The sequence below is a fragment of the Rhinolophus sinicus genome, linkage group LG09 (genome assembly GCF_036562045.2).
Source record: "Rhinolophus sinicus isolate RSC01 linkage group LG09, ASM3656204v1, whole genome shotgun sequence".
NCBI lineage: Eukaryota > Metazoa > Chordata > Mammalia > Chiroptera > Rhinolophidae > Rhinolophus > Rhinolophus sinicus.
The window spans coordinates 102,044,872-102,061,098 of NC_133758.1; positions in this window are offsets into that span (position 1 = coordinate 102,044,872).

Sequence of the window (16,227 nt, forward strand, 5' to 3'; positions counted from 1 at the left end):
ATTCCAAGTGAGGAAAAGCAAGGACCTACAACCAAGATTACTCTACCAGCAAAGCTATCATTTAGTATCAAAGGACAGATAATGAGCGTCCCAGATAAGAAAGAGCTGAAGGAATTCATTGCCACCAAACCAGTATAACAAGAAATTTTAAAGGGACTTCTTGAAGAAGAAGAAGAAAAAGAAAGATCAAGCATATGAAACATAAAATGGCAATAACTACCTATTTATCAATGATTACTTTAAATGTAAATGGATGAAATGCTCCAATCAAAAGACATAGGTGGCTGAAAGGATAAGAAAACAAGACCCTTACCTATGCTGCCTACAAGAGACTCACTTCAGATTGAAAGAAACATGCAGACTGAAAGCAAATGGATGGAAAAAGGTATTTCATGAAAACGGAAATGAAAAAAAAAAAATGCTGGGGTGGCAGTACTTATACCAGACAAAAATAGACTTTAAAACAAAGGTTATAACAAGAGACAAAGAGGGACCCAGGAATCACATTTCTGGGTATTTATCTGAAGAAACCCAAAACACTACTTTGAAGGGACACGTGCATGCATATGTTCATTGCCGCATTATTTATAATACTATCACATGGTGACAATCTGGGTGTCCATCAACGGATAAATGGATAAAGAAGAGGTGACATACATACATATAATGGAATATTACTCAGCCATAAAAAGAATGAAATCTTGCCATCTGCAACCATGGATGGACCTAAAGTGTACTGTGCTGAATGGAGTAAGTCAGACAGAGAAAGACAAATGCCATGTGATTTCACTTATATGTGGAATCTAAAGAACAAAATAAACAAACAAGTGAAACAGAAACAAACTCATAAATATAGAGAACATTTTGATGGTTGCCAGATGGGAGGGAGGTTTAGGGGGCTGGGTGGAAAGGGTGAAGGGATTAAGAAGTACACATTGGCAGTTACAAAACAGTCGTGGAGATGTAAAGTACAGCATAGGGAATAGAGTCAATAATATTGTAATCATTATGTATAGCATCAGACGGGTACTAGATTTATCAGGGTGATCACTTCCTAAGTTATATAAATGCCTAATCACTATGTTGTACACCTAAAACCAACATAATATTGTATGTCAACTGTAAGGAAAAATAAAAGATTCGTTTTTTTAAAAACTGTCTTTTAACAAGGAGCAGGGCTCCTCAAAACATCCCCAAGTTGAAACTCCTCCTTCCCATGGTCACAGGGACACGGAGTCAGATTTAACTCCACTTAGAAAATGGAAACAATGTCGCAATGATTACACCCAGTGTAGAGAAGTAGATTCACACCCACAACATGGAGAGGTTGGCTTCAGTGGGCAGAGAGTTACCCAGAAGCCATTGGTTTATTTGATTTCGTTTTGATTCCCAAAGAAGAGTTTTATTAGTTCTTATTGGCCTTATTTTAAATCTGACTTTTTTATCCAAGGCTTCATTAAGTCTCCACTGGGCCAGGCTGAGACAGTCTTTGAGACAAAGCCCAGCCGCTGTCCTCAAGGAACTCAGAACCGAGTGCTCAAACAACACCTGTCACACGTAAGTATTCAGTGCTTATCGAAGTATATTTATTTCCTCACAAAGTGGGACTAGCTCATGGAGGACTAGTCAGGTTTTAATTGTATTTATTATACAACAATGCTTTCAAGCGAGCCAAGTATTTTATGAGTCTCTGTGGGTAGAAATTCTATACATTATTTAAAAAATCATAATGCAACTATGCAATAGAACCCCTTACTGGAATAAAGAGACTAACCTAGGAATGTTATATAAAATTAGTAGGTGTTCTTTTTTAACAAGGCATGTAGCAATTTTATGTTTGAAAGACTGTACACTGTCTGCAAATGAAGAAATGATAGCAGCCCTAGACAAAATTACATTTCTACAATTTGTTTGTTCTTGCCTTTTCTTTAGCACTCTTCCTCCCATCCCTCCCAAGGGTACCCACATCACTCAGCCTATACTCTCAAAGGGGTTGAGTGCTCCTAAATTTTTTTATGATCCCTTTTAAAAAGCAGGTTTCAAATCGTTGCTATAAAATAAACATGTAAATTCACACCAAAGTGAGAATGACTAACAACATACAATGAGTTATTACTTTGGGGGCACATTTACATTTTAATGAGGACAGTTCCATCCATGAAGCACTAAGGAAGTGTCTTCTATGCCCAAGTATTACGCTACTGCTCTGAGTTTTATATGACAGAGCCCTGGGACATGTGACATAAAGTTAGTCTGAGCTCCAGATTCATAGCCTGCTTCAGCCTTCTGACCTAAAGAAAACTCTTTTCTTTTCCCCACAACCAGTTCGTTTTTCCCATCTCAGTAAATAACATCCAGCATCCATGCCGGTACTCAAACTAAAATCCTAGGTGGTGTTCATGATTCTTCTCCTGACTCACTCTCTATCTCTAGTGCATCACTAGGTTTGCCTGCTCTGCCCCCAAAATATATCTCAAGCCTGTATACTTCTCTCCGTCTGCTCGTCTAAGCCATCATCATCTTACCTCTGGACTGGAAAGGTCCTCCCAGCTGGTCCCTGCATCCCAGCTTGCCCCTCTACAATCTGTTATCTACACAGCAGCTACAGCAGTCTCTTAAAATCATAAGTTAGATCATGGCCTTTCTAGATAGAGAAGGAAAGAAAAAAATCACGACGACCTCACACCATCAAGAGGAACAGCAGGACATCCAGATATTTCTTTGGCTGCTCCCAAGGAAGAGTCTGGAAAAGAATCCTCAGGAAGTTTGGAGCTTGTTTAGACATTACTTGTGAAAAGGCCTGGAAATGACATGAACAGGCCCAAAGCCTCTGGGACAAAGACCATTCACAACTGATTTGACTAGAGTTACACTGGGCTGATGAGGTGGGGTCGGAGTAGCTTCAAACTGAAAATATGCCCAAAGGAAGCACAAGAAAGTATCTCCCCTCAAAAGTAAACTAGGATAGAAGAAGGTGCTACGAAGTGATCCTTTCAATGCATTCAAGGAACCTAACAGTTTACACTGGAGTCAATGGCCATTGGATTGTCACAATGTGAAACGCTGCTCAGGATGACACAAAGGAAACAGAGACTCGGAATGTTCTGCTTCCGTCTAAGGAGGAAAGTGGCATGGCCCTATTCCCAAGTAGTCTGGTGGACGTATGCACACGCGGACAATGACCACCACGACAAAGGACAGAGGTCATTTGTTCAAAGACGACTCTGGTAACCCCACTACAGTTCCCTTCTGCCTGGTGCTGGGCAGGGAAGGGGTGAGCCCTGAGCACTTATGGAAGGAATGTAAGTGAAGAAATGGACTTGTTAACAGCCCCAACCGATCTGTGATGGTTATTTCAACTTTAAAAGATAATAGACAAGATTCTCCACCAAAGGCTGTTAAAAATTAAAGATGGCGAGGTGTTTCTGAATCAGTACACAGACTGTGGATATGGCAAAGTACATTTCTGGGTGGAGAGTTGGCGCCCCTGTGGAACTTTGAGGGGTTTTGAGGCCACTTCTGCCACTTACTAAATGTGTGGCCTTGGGCAAGTTCCTTAAGAGGACCGAGCCTCCAATTACTCACCTCTAAAAGGGTGATGGTAATTCTGACACCACAGGCTGAGGGGACGGTTGAAAGGAGTTATAAATATATATATATATATGACTATATATATATAGTTTTATACATATATACATATATACATATGCTAGGCCTTGTCACACTTAAAAAATTTATATGATATATATTAATATATCATAAATTTTTTAAGTGTGACTATATAGCATAAATTTTTTAAGTGTGACGAGATATATATATATATATGTATATATATGTATATATATAAAACATATACATTTTTTAAGTGTGACAAGGCCTAGCACATACCAGGGGTTCAGTAAATGGTAGTTCCCTTCTCTCCTTCATGCAGATCAGGGCAGGAATCACCTTTAAATGGTCTGAAAAAAGTCAATAATAGGAACTCTTTTGGCTCCCCACATCACAAATTCACAGATAAACTGCAACATGATTTCGTAAGGCCATGAAAGGGGAAGAAAGGAATCAGATTTTGTCTACAAAGGCAGGTGTAGCCCACCAGAGTTTGTGTGGGGAGGGCTCCCCAGGGTGCCGGGCCCCTGCTCTTGGGGATCATACAGCGCCCATGCCGGGGTCACAGTTCTGGCCTAAATAGTCAGGATAGCAACATCTTTGCTTATATAGGGCTTTCTCTATGCCAGGCAGGAGTTTCAGCGCTCCACTGAATTAATTAATTCACTGAATCATCACAACAACCCTACTAGATGGGAACTGTTCTTATCTCTACTTTACAGATGAAGAAACTGAGGCACAGGGAGGTGAAGTGACTGTGCCTGAACCTAATGCGTTCCTGGTCTCATTCTCTGACATCCACTGGCTGCTTGTTTTCTAGAACCCAGTTTAATAATGACTGTTTCCAGAGAGCCCCACAGCTTTAGAGCATTTGTTCAAGTTAGCTATATCCATCCAAATTTAAATGCTCATACCTTTGACCTAGCAATTCCTTTCCTAGGAATATACAGTAATAATCCCTCAAGTATGTAAATATATTGTAACACAACATTATTTGTTGCAGCTTTGTTTCAAAAACTAAAACAAAATGGAAACAAGCTAAAATAGCCACCACTATGAAATGGATTAAATAATTTATGGGGCACCCATGCAATTAGGATTCTATGGAGGCATGAAAAAGAATATGGTAGCTCTCTATGCACTGACCTGGAAAAATGTCACCGCATATGAAATGAATGAAACATGAGAAAATGCAGGATATTGAATGATCTCGCTTTCACAATTGTACTACATATTACTAGACAGGGAGGGGAAAATAAATCCAGAGGCGTATAACCAAGCCAGCCCCAGTTATAATTTCTAGAAATGTTGCTTTCCGTTCCATATTCCTTTTATACTTCTTTTTTTTTTTTTTACAATAAACATCTTAATTTTAAAATAAAAAAATAAAGATATATATTAGGTTGTGTAAAAGTAATTGCAGTTTAAAAGGTTAAAAATAATTGCAAAAACCGCAATTACTTTCACACCAACCTAACATCTTTAAGCTTGCCTATATTTTGTCTCATTTGATTCTGTGGCGCCACTGGGAAGTATAACAAAACAGAGAGGAAACTGAGGCTCGGACAGGCCAAATGACTTGCCCAAGGTCACCCAGCTGTCAATAAAATGCCCCGGTAATCCAGTCCAGTATATCTGACCCACAGTTAATGCTGCAATATGCTGTGCCCCTGAATGAAACTTTTAACAGTAGCATTAGGCCCCCCTTGTACAAGTAACGATAGACTTGTACCTGCAAAACTGCACAAGATTTCTGTGGTTCATCCTCAAGGAAGAAGTAAAAGAATTGGAGACAAATCAGAGTGAAGAAACCTGAACCATTAGAGGATGGCACAACTTCTATACTCAGACAGGCAGAGTGGGATGGAATATTAAAGCCAAGAAGAAAGTTTAAAACCCATGGAAGGAACACGAGTAGATCAGAGATCTAGTCTCTAAATCCCCAAACCCTGTCATGTGAAGTTATCATTTAAAGTTGGAAAATACTAACCTTTGATTCAATACAAGGTAAGTGTTACCTGCACAAACCATTACATCAAAGCTGAAATGAAATGAAAATGGAAGTCAGAGGCATTTATATCAATTGATAAATGAAAGCTTAATAACTGTGTGATCTGGGAGCTGAGGCCGGGCCTGATCTGCCACAAAACACCCACACAGTTACTGCAGAGACAGCGTTTGGGGCTGTGGGCCACTAGCACGACTCAATGCCACGTCTGTGATGACCTTCTCAGTCTTTTTCCATTTCCTGACAGCAGTGAGACTTCTTCAGTAATATTTTACATCACATGCTTTGGGTTTAGATTTCTTTCTTCAAAATAGATTGTTTGAAACCATTTGAGTGTGTTTGTGTCATTGCTTCCAACAACGTCTTATTTTACTCAGCCTGTTGCCAATCGCTCTCCTAGTTGGTAGTCAGCAAGTCTTGTGACTGTCAGTTGTGCTTCTCTTGGATATTTTATTTAGTAATTGTATTTTCCAAAGTTACTCTCAAAATTGAGTATATCAGAATTAATAATAATATCATCCTAAAGATTCAGGGTATGCTTTATTTTACATTCAGCTTTTGTTTCTTTAAACATCACCTTAGTCCTTATTTAAATCCACGCATCCAAAACCATGCCTGGAATGGTCATCTACTCAGTGTGTAGATCCTGGATTTACTAACATAATTGATTATATATTCAGATATATTAGCATCTAGTATATAATTATATCAGTAAATGATACAGCGATATCATGGGTGAGGGCTCAAAGACGGCACAAGCCCATCACTAATCCCCCTCCCCCCTGCCCTCAAAATGTAACTGTCTTTTTCAATATATAGAAAGAAAGCAAAGCACTGTGCATTTTAAGACTTCTCTTTTTTCAGTTTTGATTCTGTCCAAATTCTAAATATACAATTTCTTAAACTACAATTTTGTCTGTCACCTTGGTTACAGCACCCAACAGGAGGCAGCACCTCTCCGTGCTGGCGTTCCAGCTGTTCTTTCATTTCGTTTTCCCATTTCTCCGAGCCCGCCAAGCTCTAGGTAAAGCGCAGGGAACAGACAGCTCATAAACCTCTCTTCAAAATGTGCTCACATCGACTCTACCAATGGATGAGCAGATAAACAAAATGTGGTCTTTACATACAGTGGAGCATTTTCAGCCTTACAAAGGGAAGAAATTCTGACACCTGCTACAACACGGATGAACCTCAAGGATATTATGCTAAGTGAAATAAGCCAGGCACAAAAAGACAGATACTGTGTGATTCTCCTTATATGAGATACCTACATTAGTCAAATTCATAGAGACAGAAAATATAATGGTGGTTGCCAGGGGCTGGGAGGAAAGCAAAATGGAAACTTATTGTTTGAAGGTATAGAGTTTCAGCTTTGCAAGATGAAAAAGTTATGGATTTGTGAATGTACGTAACGTTACCGTACACTTACAAACGGTTATAACGGTCAGTTTTACGTTATGTGTATTTTACCACAATCAAAAATCTAAAACATTTTGTTTCAATGTACTAAAATTGTACAAAAGCATTACCTCCACTATAGCCTATACAATCTACATTAAAAAAAAAAAAAATAGCCACATTAACCACATGGTTTCCCAAAGAAAACGTTCCCTGGTATGCCACAAAGTGTGAAAATAAATAAGATATAGAAAGGCTCCTGTGAAAAGACAGCAGGTGTTTCTTATTAGAACATTTACATTTGAAAGTATTTCCATATTTTGAAGATATCAACAAACTGATTTTAAACTTTACGTGGAGAAGCAAAAAATCCAGACTAGCCACCACGATATTAAAGACCATGATGCTGAAGGACGGACAATACCCAACTTCAAGACTTATGAAAGCTGCAAGTATCACGACAGTGTGGTATTGGTGAAAGAAAAGACAACTAGATCAACGGGAAAGAATACAGAATCCAAAAACAGACCCACATAAATAGAGTCAACTGATCTTTGACAAAGGGGCCAAAGCAATGCCATGGATAAAAGACAGTGTTTTCAACTAACAGTGCTGGAACAACTGGACGTCCATATGCAAGAAAAAAACTGAGCTAGACTTGGACCTTACACCCTTCACACACACACACACACACACACACACAAAAAAAAAATAATAATAACAACAACAAGTCAAAATGGATCATAGACCTAAATGTAAAATGCAAAACTCCTAGAAAATCACACAACAGAAAAATGAGATGACCTTGGGTGTGGTGATGACTTTTTATAAACAATACCAAAGGCGTGACCCATAAACAAAAGAATTGGTAAGCTGAACTTGATTAAAATTAAAAACCCCTGCTCTGTGAAAGATACCATGAAGGGAATGAGAAGACAAGCCACAGGCTGAGAGAACATATTTGCAAAAGACATATCTGATAAAGGACTAGTATCCAAAATATGCGAAGAACTCTTAACGTTCAACAGTAAGAAAATAACTCAATTTTAAAATGGACAAAAGATCTGAACAGACACTTCACCAAAGATATACAGATGGCAAATACGCATATGAAAAGATGCTCAACATCATATGTCATTAGGGAATTGCAAATTAAAATAAAGAGATATCACTATATATATTAGAATGGCGAAAATCCATAACACCAAATGCTGGCCAGGATGTGGAGCAACAGGGACTCTCAATCATTGCTGGTGGGAAAGCAAAATGGTGCTGCTGCTTTGGAAGGCAGTTTGGCACTCACTTTCTTACAAAACTAGACATAGTCTCACCATACAATCCAGCAATGGTGCTCCTTAGTATTTACCCAAAGGAGTTGAAAATTTATGTCCACACAAAAACCTGTGCATGGATGTTTAAAGCAGCTTTATTCATAACTGTCAAAACCTGGAAGTAACTAAGATGACCTTCAGCAGGTGAGTGGATAAATAAATACACTGTGGGACATCCAGACAATGGAATATTGTTTAGTGCTACAAAGAAATGAGTTATCAAGCCATAAAAAGACAATGGAGGAAACTTAGATGCATGTTACTAAGTGAAAGAAGCCAGTCTGAAAATGCTACATCCTGTGTGATTCCAACCATATGACATTCTGGAAAAAGGCCATTCTATGGAAACAGTAAAAAGATCAATGGTTACCAGGAATTGGGGGAGGAAGGGATGAATAGGGTGAGCACAGAGCAGCCAGACTATTTAGAGCAGTGAAACTATTCTGTAGGACACTAAATGGTGGATACATGTCATTATACTTTTGTCCAAACCCAGAGAATGTACAAAAGTGACCCCAACATAAACTACGGACTCTGAGTGATGGTGACATCCCATTGTTGGTTCAGCAGTGGTAACAAATGTACCAGAGTGGATGTCCACAGTAAGGGAGGCTGTGAGTGTGGGGCGGTGGGGGCAGGGGGCGGTAGATGGGAACTCTGTACCTTCTTCTTAAGTTTGCGGTAAACCTAAAACTGCTCTCAAAAGGTCTGTTCATAATTTTTTCAAAGGCTACATTCTGTATGATTCCAGCGATGTGACATTCTGTAAAAGGCAAAACTATAAAGACAGAGTGAAAAGATCGGTAACTGCCAGGGGTTTGGGAGGGACAAGAGGGAGGAATGAACTGGGGAGAGCAGAGAACTTTTAGGGTGTGACATGATTCTGTATGATACTGCAATAGTGGATACAAGACAGGATGCTTTTGTCAAAACCCACAGGACTGTGCAACAGTGAACCCTTTATGTGTGTTGGAGATGCACGCACATCGACCTGTGAAGCTGTCGTTCATTCATTTCATCTCACTGCAGAATGGTATTCTATTGTATGAGCATCGCACAACTTATTTATATTGATCCATTCTCCTGGTGCTGGTCATTTGAATTGTTTCCAAATCCCTGCTGTGCACATTCTATGGCGTGGCATCTGGCACACAGATGCAAGAGTTTACTAGGATCCACCTAGGAGTGGAATTACTGGATGCACACATATTCAGCTTTACTTAGGTAACGCCAACTTGTTTTCTGAAGTGGTTGTACCAATCTGTACTGCCATCCCATCTAGAAGAGTCCCCACTGTGCCCAACACTAAACACTGTCTGAATTTTACATTTTTGCTAGTTTGGTGGATATAAATAGTATCTCACTGTGGTTTTAATTTCCATCTCACTGTTTACTAAGAAGGTTAAACATCTGTTTATATGTCTATTGGCCATTCATGCTTCTTCTGTAGAATTACTATTTGTGTCCTGTACCTATTTTCCTCTTGGATAATTTATCTTTCTCTGCTCTCTTCTCAGGCACACTCTGTATATTCGGAATGGTAATCTTTCATCAGTTATATGTGTACACATATCTTCTCACAGTTTGCACCCTGTCTTTTCAATCTCTTCATGGAATCTTTTGAAGAACATAAATTCTTAATTACAGTGGAGTAAAATATATTCATCTTTTCCATTATGGCATGTTTTTGTTTTTTTTTAATAGAAACTCCTGATGCATCTTTCTTAATTGGTAAGCCACTTCTTTTCTGGCATCCCACATACCATCAAGGCTAAGCCATAAGGCTTAGTGTCCTAGGAAAGAAAAGAGCGAGTTCCACTAAGGGGAGGGAAGGAAAGCAGAAGGAAATGGTACAGACAGAATGAGGAACGAGAAGCCTTTCCAGGAGAGGTGATGGTGATGGAGAGAGATTTGGAGAGAAGAAGGTAAAGAGAATCTCTCAGAGACTCAGCACTGCCTCCTCCCTGGACCTCACACTGGGCAGAAGATTACCATACACAGTGAGAGAAGCTGGAAATAGATGGGGCATGTGCCACGTCTTTTACAGGACTATGGGAGAAAGCCATTTCACAGGATATTTCCTTGTCGAGATGGAGCACAGAGTCCTGAGGCTCACCTTGCCTCCTGGTAGCATGAAAGGAATTCACAGGATCCAGTGGGCTCTCCAGTGGGTGACACAGAAGCTAGCTCACCACTGACAGCCAACAGGACTGCTGCCGTGCTGGCATGGCTGGTGTCAAACTGACCCATAGCACAGACCACAGAAGAGACACCCCAGGCCAGTATCAGATGGAGACATGGAAGAGAAGGAGAGCACGTGAAGAACAAGCAAAGGCCAATGTGGGGCTCAGTCAGCTCCTGGCCAGGCTGAGGCAGGCCATGTCATCTGCAGACTCCAGCATCCAACAGATGCCAGCCGGATGCCTGGTGACAAGGAGGAACAATGAGCAATTCTGAGGCCAGCGGAGATGCAGATGACAGCCAGAACCATCCCATGAACTAGCCATCTTTCCCCACTGCCCTGAGGACATGTAAGCCTTCCCTATACGGACACAGTTTTAGAGAGGGAAGGGAGGAAAGCTTTGAAAGAAGACAAATGGCTCTGATAAGGAACTGACTCTTGAGTTTGACTAACTACCAAAGACCAAGCCAACTGGACACAGTTTGAAGGGCTATGCTTCCTTGGCAAGTTTAAGTAACTCTTTCTTCCCCACGCACACAGCTGTCCACAGGATGGGGCCTTGATGATGAGAGCTGTTAGAGAAAATCATTGAAAGCTACCTTTTTCTTTTCTGCACATTCGAGAGAATCAATACACAATTCTACTCTGCTTCTGTGGTTATTATTATTACGGTCCTTGTTGTACATGGGAAGCCAGACATGCAAAAAAGATTACAATGCCATCTAAGTCCAGTATTAGAGCCGTGCACCATACACATGGAGTCCACAGGAGGGGAAAATTAGCTACATGTATTATTTTCCATTGTTGTGCAACAGTATTTCCACAAACTAAGCTTAAAACAATACACGTTTATTATCTCACGGTTTCTGTAGGTCATGGCTCAGGTGGGTCTTCCATACGGCTTCAGTCAAGGTATTAGCTAGGGATGGGTGTTCACCCAAAGGCTCTGCTGGGGAAGGATCCATGTCTAAGCTCACATGGCTGTCGGCAGCATTCAGTTCCTTATCTGGGTGGTAGACAGGCTGTCAGCCAGAGGCCACCCTCACTTCCTGGCCACAGGCACCGCCCCATCATGGCCGCTTGCTTCCTCAAAGCCAACTAGGAAGAGAGGCTCTCAGCAAAACAGACATCAATCACAATGTTATGTAACAAGATCATGGCAGGGACATCCCATCACCTTTGCCATATTTGATCAGTTCAGTTAGTCACAGGTTCTCCCCACACTCAGGGGGCGGGGGGGATGGAGGGGGCATTGCAGGAGGGCACAAATACCAGGAGGCAGGATCACGGGAGCTCCCTGAGGGTCAGTCCTCCATGCTACATAAGGCAGGGGGTGGGGCAGAACATGCCAGATGGAATACCTCTGAGGAGACACAATCGGAGCTGGCTTTGGCAGAAGGTTAAGGACCCAGAAAAGCCTTGGCAGTCCCAGGACCTAGCGCAGAGTCTAGCACCACAGCAGGCAACAAAAAATGTTTGTGAATGGATATGACATCAGGAGAAAAGTCTGCTCCCCCCAGTAAGAAAGAAGATAGTGTTCTACATAGGACAAAAACAAGAAAAATAAATGTCAACTCTCATCTCGATAGCAATAGCTTCCAGCAGTATTAGAACAGGAGAGGATACTGCATTAAAGCCTCAGCAAACCTCACTGGGAAAGTACAACGGACGACAAGGGCACTAAAAGGACGGGAGATGATCTAATACAGGAAGCTCCCCAAATACTATATTTATACGAATGATAAATAGGTTTCAAGAAAGGAGAAACCAACTAATGTTGATGACTGTGGAAATAAATAATATTAGAACTTTACACTGCAGGAGTAGCTTTCATCTGAGACCCTAAAAAGCTTTAAGTGTAATTAAATGTGGGTGCTGCATAAACCTAGATCCATTATTTTAAACAAAAATGGGGATTTTATGCCCTTCAGCAGAAGTAGCACATAATGCTCTCACAGATAACAAACTGCATATTAATCTTTTAAAGAATGTTTTCTAATTGCTTCCAAGGTTCTAAATTCTTAATTGGCTGAGTCTAAGGAAACACAGGGTGAAACCACATTTCTTTCTGCACATCCAAACAGAGGCAGCAGTTTTAGCCCCGGTGGAATGTGGGTGGCTCATGGTTAGAAACAATCCAGATGGAAAAGGGCCATAGGTGGCAGGAAGCAACCTGCTCATGGAGAGGAAAACTGATGGAGACAGAGAAGGGACTTCAGCCAAGGCTTCTAGAGGGAGTCGTTACAAGTTCACCAAGGGCAAACCCAAGTCAGTCTATGACTTTCCATCTAGGAAACAGATTTGGGAAGAATTCAGGTCTGACAGTGACTTATTGCAGCATGACTGATGGACAGTAAATGTAGGTAGGTATTCTCATAAATGCAGAAACAAGAATAAAAATGTGCAGTAGTCAGATTGTTTGGTGATGTCTAAAATCTATTGGCAAACAGTAACATTGATTGTTTCTGTTTTCCATCAGGTGGTTTAGGAGGATTCTGCAGGTTTTCCAAATAGACGAAACGGGTACAAAACCACGTGGTTTTGAGAACAGCTGAGTTAGCGGTCTGCTGAAGTGTGGTAACAGCCTGAGTTCTTTGAAAATACCAGTCACTGGGGCCAGCCCGGTGGCTCAGGTGGTTGGAACTCCATGCTCCTAACTCCGAGGGCTGCCGGTTCGATTCTCACATGGGCCAGTGGAATCTGAACCACAAGGTTGGGGGTTCAATTCCTTGAGTCCTGCAAGGAATGGTGGGCAGCGCCCCCTGCAACTAAGAGTGAACATGGCACCTTGAGCTGAGCTGCCTCTGAGCTCCCGGATGGCTCAGTTGGTTGGAGCGTGTCCTCTCAACCAGAAGGTTGCTGGTTCGACTTCCGCAGGGGATGGTGGGCTGCGCCCCCTGCAACTAACAACGGTAACTGGACCTAGAGCTGAATGGCACCCTCCACAACTAAGATTGAAAGGACAACAACTTGACTTGGAAAAAAGTCCTGGAAGTACACACTGTTCCCCAATAAAGTCCTATTCCCCTTCCCCAATAAAAAAAATCTTTAAAAAAAAAGAAAATACCAGTCACTAAAGGGCATCTGTCAGTAAGTGGACAGTGGCAGCAAGCTCTCTGTAAAGTCACCCTTTGCATTTGAAGATGACACTCGTGACATTTGTAAAGCATCCGGTATATGTCAAACCCTTTTCTGGTTTGGAAGTATTATTCCTGGAGAGCTTCTGCATGTTAAGAGTTCTATGTTTATCACATGACTCCCACATCCAAGACACGTAAGTCCACCTTTTAGTTGTGTTGGAGCGAGCATCTATTCCTGGCTGGTGGTCTCAGCACGCTTCAAGATCTGGCCATCTTACCACGTTATGTAAAATGAGGTTCCTCATGGCAATGGAATTCACTCAAAACCTGGGGTGCCTGCAGGAAGCCCAAGTCTCCCAGAGAAGCTAACACCCCTCCTGGGAAAGCCTCCAAACCCAAGTCTCATTTCCTGCCTTCCATTTTCTACGTTTCCTTTAAAACATGTCCCTCGCTTTCTGGTTAGGCGGCAGGACGCGGAGATGGCATTCAGCCCCCAATTCTCTAGGCAATGGCACGGAACTATCACACGAACAAGTGGGGCAAAAGCATAAAGCACCTTGACCATCATTCTGTCCAGAACAGGGCTGTGCCACACCTCTGAAAAGGGCTGCGATCCTGTGAGCTTGACCAACAACTCTCCTTGCCTACTATATAAGGAGGGTATGAAAGAACTAGGAAAACAGGCACCATGTACTCATTTGTTCCTATGAGAAGAAGTGATTTTTGAGTGAATGAACTAAAATAACCTGGAGAAATAGTACTGAAGATTAGATAGGGAGAGGATGACGAATGGGGGAAAATGCTGGGTGAACTTTCAACCAAGTCCCACCTTTGACTTATGAATATGGAGCTCTGCTGGGCAGCTGATACACAGAGACAGGGAACCAGGGACTTGGCCCTCCGGCCATGCCTGTCTCCAAAGTGTCCAAGATCTCTTTGCTCTACACGATGCACCTGCCACTGACACCTTCACCAAGCTCCTCGTCTACGAGTAGCGCACCTTCCTCTGAACTCCCTGAATCTTTCATCCGTGCCTCCCCAGAGATGCTCGTCCTGTATCCATTCTATTTCAGCAATTCATGTACACGTCTTCTCCCCTTTCCAATCATAAATAACTTGAGGCCCCTAGCACTGTGCCTAACACATACCGTGTTTCCCCAAAAATAAGACCTAACTGGAAAATAAGGCCCGGCATGATTTTTCACAATGACATCCCCTGATCATAAGCCCTCATGCGTCTTTTGGAGCAAAAATTAATATAAGACCCGGTCGGTCTTATTTTCGGGGAAACATGAAAATAAGTAGGTGTTCAGTAAACACCTTGGAACGAATGAACTGCCATTTCATACTTATGAAAATACACTGACCTCCCCCCCAGCCACTTCCAGATCTAACTTGTAGGTTGTTTCCTTTGCGCTCAGGTTGCTCAATACTTCGGGCTATGTGGTGATGATCTTTCCAGAGATAGCCCCAAACTTCAGCCCAATTTCACTTTTAAAATATGGGCTCAAGACCACCATTTCCGGAAACAGATGACGCTGGGTGACAGTCATTACTGTCACGCTTTGGAATGCTCTTTGGCCTCTTCCAAGTGTGCCTCTTCTGTACATGCCGTTTCATAAGCTCTCCAGCGGAGGAACTGTGTTGTGTGTCCTTTGATGATGTGATATGATTGTTGCCCACATACACTACCTGCCTGGTAACGATCTCTGCCCACACTGGGCAAACAGTAGCAATTGTCAAAGCATATCATTCTATTTTAACAGTTAGACACGAAGGACGGCCTTCCAAGGAATTCCTTTAAACAATAGCTGCTGACCTAGGTCATCAGACTCAACACACACCTTTACCTGCCTCCTCAGTCCATAGGAGTCATAGGATTCATTCCCTCTGCCTAGTGTCAGAAATGTCAAGCATTTTTTCTAGAAAGGAAAAAATACACACACACACACACACACACACACACACGCTGAAATCGGTTTGCAGTTTGAAAACTGAAGATGGCAATGAGGGATTCTGTGTTTTTAAAATAGCCTGACAGGCAGCCTTCTCCATCGAGGTAAGTAAGCCATCCATTCCCATGAGCTCTACTTTGCTCCTTCCTTTACAAGAATCCATTTACTCTGGTTCATTTACAGAAGGTTACTGTGGTTATTCCAGGAAACTACTGCCTGACGAGGGAGGTGAGTTTTCTTGTGTACAAAATTAAGGATCATTTGTACAGAAACAGACATGAGTAACAGAATATTAGCCATATTACTAGCCTTACAATACCTGGGCCTTCACAAGAACGGTTAAGTGTTGCCAAACTAGCTTTGTGTTGGCAGAGCATATGCCATGATATATAGTTCTTTTTGTCTTGGCAGTGAGGCTGGCGCTCCTGCCAGAATCTAAAGGAAATGGGCAAGAGACAATAAGCCCATTCAAGTGTATTAGCAATGTCGGCCAGTGGGGATTTTTCAATTTTTAAATTGATATAAACTTGAAAACCAACCTATTTTTGGTATGGGGAGATTTATTTTCCAAAAGAAGATGTTATATTTACCAATATATTTCTGACATCTGCTTCCAATGAGATATATTATATTGCCAGGTTACTAGAGAGTAGATGGTCAGAAA